Consider the following 7,078-nt stretch of genomic DNA (forward strand, 5'->3'; position numbering starts at 1 on the left):
GGACGGCGTCGGGCAGCGCGGAGCTGCGGGGGGTTAGCCAGCCGCCAGCCTCGGGAACCGCGTCTCTGGTGGCAGCGCAGGTGAGTTTGTCCCCTCAGCTGGGTTCACCACCTGCTCTCCCCGCCCTGCGCCGCAGCGGTCCGTACGGCCGGAGGGTTTGCATAATGCCCAGTTATCCTGTGAAATATGAAGCAATTAATTTTGGTTAGTTAAGCGGGTCAGTAAAATACAAAGGCGGTTGGTCCGTGGAGCCGCCAAAGATGAAGCACGGCCACTCCACGGTCCTGTTGTCTCCCCTGCGGTGTGGCCCGGCGAGCCCTCTCCGGGGCCGGAGCAGCTGGAGCTGCTCGCGGCAGGGCCGGTGGCCGTGAGGCGCTTTGGTACTTTTCCGTGGCAGGCGTTAACGCAGCCCCGCGTTCCGTGGCACGCCGCCTTGGCGTGAGGCGTCTCCTCAAAGCCGTCCCGGCCGCCTTTGGGAGGCCCCTTCCCTCGTCCGGCAGTGCTCGGCGGGTTGCGGTTAAAACAGCAGGTTGTGGCCAAACCCAGAGGCTTGGGGTTGTCATCGGGCGCAGCAGAAAGAGGATGTTGGGGGTGGCAGACCCCCAGTTCTCCAGGGCAGTGCTGGGACAAAAGTAGCGAAGAAGCATGGCGGTGAGCCGGAGCTCCGCGCTGGAGTAGTGCCTTCGCTAGGGTCCTGCGCTGCTTTTGTCGCTGGCTGCCGCCAAACATGTCCCATTGCCTGCGGGGTCCGCCGGCTCCTTACTTACAGCCTTCCTGAGGCTCCTGGTTTGCACCGCGGAGCCTGCCCCCGCGCAGCGGTTCACAGCCCCCGCAGCCGTGAGGAGCTCACCTCTGGTGCTGCAAGCTTTGCCTCGGGAAATTCTGGGGAACATCTGCATTTCCACTGGGTTCTCCCCTCCCGGTTGCTTTGCCCTGGGTACTTTTCCTCCCGTTCGTTCTCTGTGCTGTGCAGCGTTTGAGTGCAATGGGAGCGGAGCAGAGAGGAGTCAAGGAGCAGGGCAGGCAGGATGCGTTCTACTGGGCAGACCAGTCTCCCCTCTGTGCTGGTTTGGTTTTGAGGTTGGTTCTGGTTTGTTTCGCTGTTCTGTTTTGTTTTGAGAAAAGGGATGCTGTGGAAAAGGCTGAAGAGACTGTAGGTCTCATTCTTCTGCCACCGGCAGGAACGCAAACCAGAAATAATGTTACTGCAGGCAGTTCAGTTACACCAGTGTGGAACTGGTCTGAGAGGCAGCTGAATTGGTACCCACTTCTGCTAACAGCCGCACGGTATTGACAAAGCCGTTCATGTCACTGAACAAATTTAACTAGGAATCTTTTGTCATCCACAGTACATTATGTGAGATGAGACCGAGGTGACAGGTGCAATAAAACAAACGCGCCGATACTATGGTGATGGAGACCGAATAAACACCTAGGTGGGAAACCAGCAAAGCTGCGCTGCAACAGATAAGCAAAATAACCCCCGTCTCTCCTCACGCAAAGAAAGAGCTAGAAAATACGATCAAGATTTCAGCTTTCCCAGAATCACTGAATCATGCAGCAGGATCCGTTATTGCTTGTGCAGATTTAGGAGCTGTTCGGGTATAATGGAATAATGGAACCCCTGTTATTTTTAACTCTTCTCTCGCCTCTTCCAAAGCGTGCTCCGTAGCTAGCTGATTTATGGCTCCGGAGCCGAAAAGAGCTGAGCACAGCTCTCAGGGACCCTTGGAGACGATTTGGTTCTGGACAGGAGCCAGCGGGCACATTTGTATTTGTGATGGACGGGAATCCTTTCGGACAGCCCAGGGTGCTCCCAGCGGGACCCAGAGCCCCGCTCCCAGTGCCCTCCGCCACAGCCCAGCGCAGGGGCGAGCTGTGCGTGTCCGACCTGTTCAGAGCTCAGCCTCGTGTGGGAACAGCGGCGTTACCAGTGCGTAAAGGATGGGGTTTCAGTGGACAAATCTCTTTAATCCCAGGAGCCGGAGCCCTCGGGAGCAGGGAGTGGAAGCTTCCTCTCCCGTTTGTGCCGCTGTGCAGCAAACATCTCCTGTGGGGCAGTGCTGATGCCGCGTTTCAGTCTCCTCTGCAGAGTGGGAACAGTGTGATCCATTATGGGATGGAGACAGCTTTGCGATGGGAAATGGCAACGGGGTAGACTTTGCCGACCGAGAAACCTGGCTCCGTTTGTTTGTGCAGCAGGCCGGTAGGCAGCTGAGCTGCTGGTTGTGCCCGTGCTGTCGCTGAGGTCCCGGGGGGATCGTGCGCTCCAGCCCCTGCCTACGCCCCCAGCCCCGCCATGCTGAAAGCAGGGCGCGGCAGTGGCTGTGAGGCTGTTTTGTTGGGGGTTTTCAATATGAGGGCTCGTTCTCAGGGAGACTACAGCACGGACAGGCTCCCTGGGCACGCTACAGCGGCGCTGCGGGCGCGGAGCCCGTGTGCGGAGAGCGCGGGACCCTTTCCAGGGCCCTTTGCCCCTTTGCCTGGGGCAGCCAGATGAGACCAGCGCACATCTCGGGGCTGCTCCGTGGTCAAGTTTGCAGAATAGTGCATAGGCAAAATCCTTTTTTTTTAATGCCTTCTGAAATGTAGAGCTGTCGTTAGAGCAGCTTGAGCACGGTGTGTAGCCAGCACCAGTACAGCGTGTGTAAGGTGGAGTATTCCCTTCTGTAACAGACAAACACTTTGGACTGGAGTTTGGAAATTTGCTGCATTTTGCTGCAGTCCTTCTTTGCAGATCTCTCCCTCTGTTCCTCTCCCTCTCTCTCTCACACACACTCAGTCTCTCCCCATTTTTCCTTCCGTTTTTTTCGTTGTTCCCATCTCAAAAGTCAGTTTCCCTCTAAATTGCCTGACATTTACATCCAGTGAGAATGAGGAGCGTGTTCTTTGTACTAGTAGGTCTCAGTGATGCTGTAGGGACACAGGTCCTTTCATTACAAATAATTAATTTAGCTATATATTGCATAACATCCTAAAAAGCTTTCTAGGGCAATCTCATGCTAGCTGGATGCACAGTTCCTATCAATATTACATTACATTTGGGTACAACAGTTATGAAGTTTCATTAAAAATTTAATTTGTGGTTTAAAACTGCAGCTTTCCCTTAAAAGTGTAGCAGGGAAACCATTTTGGCTGCCTGAGGACTGGTCTTGCATGAGCTGAATTGCAGGGAGCGCTGCAGAAGGGGCTCGGTACCCCGGCGATGCTCCCTGCGCGGGCACCCGATGGCTGGGCTGGGAGAGGGGGCAGCTCGGGCTCGAGCGGGTCCTGGTGGGCTCCTGCCGGCTCCGAGAGGCTTCTCTAGGTATAAAATTGGGCATTAACCGGTGTCTCTAGTTAGCAGCCTCACGTGAGCACAAGAAAGGCCTTGCCCCGTTCTCAGTGCCCCCCGCTCCAGCCACACGCACCGAGCGGGGTTCAGCTTGTGCGGGAGAAGGCAGGAAGCTGCGAGGGGCCCAGAACCAGAGCAACACGTGCTGTGCCCCGGGGCCGCGGGGCAGGAGCTGCTCTGGGACTTGTGCAGGCTCCTGGGGAATCAGCTGTGAGGAGAGGGTGCCAGTGCCTTTGCAGAGATCACACACCCCCTTCTCCACCGTTACGCTGGTGCACGTTAAAAATCTCCTTGCCATCAGAGAGGTTGTGCTACGGCAGGAACGGGGAGATGGAGGAGGAGCAGGCTGCCATCGTGTTTTGTTAATGGAGTGCTGTTGTGACGCTTTAGCGGCGGGTTTGAATGGAGGCAGGTTCAAAACATCCCACATCCGCCTCCCCGTTTCAGAATTGATTTGTGCAGGAACTTCCACCCCTCTCTGCGCGCACGCACGCGTCAGAAGAACCAACAGCTTTCCCTTCCAGACCAGCCCTCAGGTCATTTTTCAGCTTCCTCAGGATTTACCTGGGAGAAGAGAAAAGTAAGAGAAAGCTGGGTGCCAGCTGTGTGACGGGGCCGAGTTCCCCATTGGGACGCGGACCCCCGTCCTGCCCGGCGCTGGGACTGGACCCGCTGCCCCTGCCTGCAGCCCGGCTCTGTCACAGGGTCGGTCCAGCCCGGGAGCGCAGCGCTGTCCGTGTGTTTTGCCTCTCACTGAAGGAACCCACAAGGGACAGACTGTGACTCTGTTTATTATAAAATGCCCCATTTCCCATTTTTTCCCCCCGTCCAACAAAGGAGGGGATATTTGTAGCCAGAGCGGGGTGTTTCGGAAGTCAGCACCATCCTGGTGTTTGCTGTAGGTCGCTGCAAAAGATCGCTTCCCCTCCCCCCACAGAGGATAATAATGGGGAGTGGGTTCCTAAATCCCTTAAGCTTCTTTGATAGCTTCAATATTTATCTGTAATCCTGCTAGCGCTTCTGAATAGAAGCAGCCCTGTGTCCCTGTTGCTCTGGTGCTTCTTCCCACCTTGCAGCGTTCCCTTTTCATGGGAGAAACGGCAGGGCAGGATGAGAGGGAAACATCAAAAGCCAGCCACGCTGTTGGTGCCCCAGTTTCTTCCGTGGTTATTTATTATTTTGCACAGTCTCTTGCTCTCTTTCTCCCACGCTCTCCGCTCCATTCCGTGAATGTCTGTGGAGGCTGGGTGCACACCTTTGGGACGGGGTTGAAGGGAGGATGGATGTACGGCAGGACCAGTCTGGAGGGGGGTCCGAGAGCGTACGGCTGGTCTGGGTCGGGCAGATACGCGTGCCAGTGCAGGCGTGGGTGCAAGCCCTGGATCGGGGAGCTGGGAGCTCTGTGCTGGCCCCTGCTCCCAAACTGGGAGAAGCTGGAGCGGAGCCGGCGAGGTCTCGGAGAGGCAGAGCTTCCCTGGAGGGAGGAAGGCTCTGGTCCTTCGGGGTGGGTGAGAGATGTGATTGTCTGTGCCAAAGCCCATCTGTGTTTGTGTTTGTGATGGTTCGAGGTTAAAACACAGCAAGGTTTTAAGGACAGGGTAGAGGAAAATGCTGTAATGCAAGAGGAATTCATTGCACTCGCCTGCTGTGAGGGCTGACCCTTACCTAAAGCGAAGCACTTAGTGGGGAGAGGGCTCTCAGGGCACCCGAGACTCTTTGCTGGCAAGGCTGCCGTGAGGGCTGGGTGTGTTATTGATTCTTGTTTGAGATTTGAGGCTTAAGAAGCCGCACAGATAGTCGTGTAACTGGAATGGCATAGAAGCCACTTCCAGGCAGCAAGCGGAGCTGGAGACGTTTTGGCTGCTACGTGGAGCTGGCACTTGTGAGGTGAAGATGCGAGGAATGGCAGGAGCTCAGCAGAAGGCCTTCCCGGCCCGCTCAAAACCGGGACTGCGATGGCAGTGGAGGCCCTGACACACCGTCTCTTTCAGAGGTGAATGACGGGCTTGCAAAAACCCTGGGCTCCTCCAAGCCCAGAGCAGTGCACGTTTCTTTTATTGTTACAGCGTTCTGCACCTCCACCGCAGCGCCATCCGGACGCGAGAACACCAGCGCTGCCCTGCCTCACTTGTGTCTGATGACGGTGTTGTCAGCATGCGGTCTGTGGGGCTGGTTGCCTTATGCTGTTCCTTCTCAGGGCTTTTCTTCACTAAATTAAATTAAATGGTGACTCCAGAATATGCTGGCTCTGCCACACTGCTTCCAAGGACAGAAACTCTTGGCATGGGCTTTGGAAGTGGAGGAAGCTTCTCATGCTTGCCACATCCTAACTGTTCAATCAGCAGTTTAATGGGAACTCATTAGTGCACTATAAATTCACACTTTATATTTATGTAGTGCTTATTTTACCACGTAGAAAAGCCTTTACTTTGCAGCTCTATGGATGCTCCCCAGTCTAAGTGACAGGAAGAGAACTTTGTCTGTGTGTTCATCTCACTTCCATTAATTATGATAAGACTAACCATGTTATTTCTTAGAAACCTGCTGAATTTCAGCAGCTAACGTATCAGCCACGAAACCCACCAAGACTTAGAAAATAGATGTTGACCACTGTGTCACTCCGTATCAGGAATTTGACTTTGACATATCCTGGGTATAAGGAAAAGGTTCCTGCTGATGTATTTTGTGGGAATGGTGAAAAGAGACCTAGAGAAACGTGCCGATTCCAAGGATAATTACATTTCTTAGGTGTAGGAAGAGATTTTTGGTTTTCTCCATCCAAAACGATGTTAGTGGTTAACGCTACAGGGGCCAGCCCAGGCTGCCCTTTCCTGTTCAGGGTTTCCTTTGGTTGGATCCACGTCTCTTTTATTGCCCATCAAGAGTTCAAACCGTAGTGGTTCTGATTCTGAAGCCATCTCCACGCCATTGTGCAGACACCTCCAAAGGCTGCTCCGTGAAATGACCTTCGCCTTCCCAAGCCCCGGAGAAGGCAGGACGAGAACTCCCAGTAAAATGCTGGGTTGCTGCTTATCAGCCAGCTCAGCTCTGGCTGAAGGGAATGCCGAGCTTGGCGAGGGAGCGGCAGAAAGCTATGCCAGAAAACAGGGCGTTTGGGCTGAAGGCTGCCGACGGGCTCAGAGGGAGCTGGCAGAGCTCACGGGCTGCTGTTCCCAGCGTGGCGGGGTGGGTCTGCTGCCCAGCCGGAGCTGATACGGATCTACGGCAGCCACTGAGTGTTTAAGGAAACATTGCTGCTCTTAATAATGAGAAAACCGGTGAACATCTCCTGAGGTGACATCTATCCTGTGTTTTTAAACACACATAGCCTGATAACCCTGCAAATTATCCCGATTGCAGAGACAGAGGGAGATAATGATAACAAATGAGTTTACGTTTATGTAACGCCTCTCACTGAGATGGATAGCAAAGTGGTTTGAGAACTCTATTAACGGCTTCTACAAACTATCTAATCTATCGTATCCCCCAACGTATTGAGTGCAGCCTCACTCAGGCTTTATGAGAAAAACATCTCCATTAAGTAACCCATTTTCGTCGGTCTTCGGAGTCATCACAGTCTCCCCTGTGCAAGCAGGAACACAGGAATCTTTACGTTTGTCAGTGAACTGAAGCCACCTTTGGGCTGAAATGCAGCTATTGCTTCACTGTCTAAATTACTGCTAACTTCTTTACTGCCTTTATCCAAGGATGTTAAATACACTCATTAACTGAACTCCACAGCTA

This window comes from Chlamydotis macqueenii, chromosome 18, assembly GCF_036417535.1.
Source record: "Chlamydotis macqueenii isolate bChlMac1 chromosome 18, bChlMac1.mat, whole genome shotgun sequence".
Taxonomy (NCBI): domain Eukaryota; kingdom Metazoa; phylum Chordata; class Aves; order Otidiformes; family Otididae; genus Chlamydotis; species Chlamydotis macqueenii.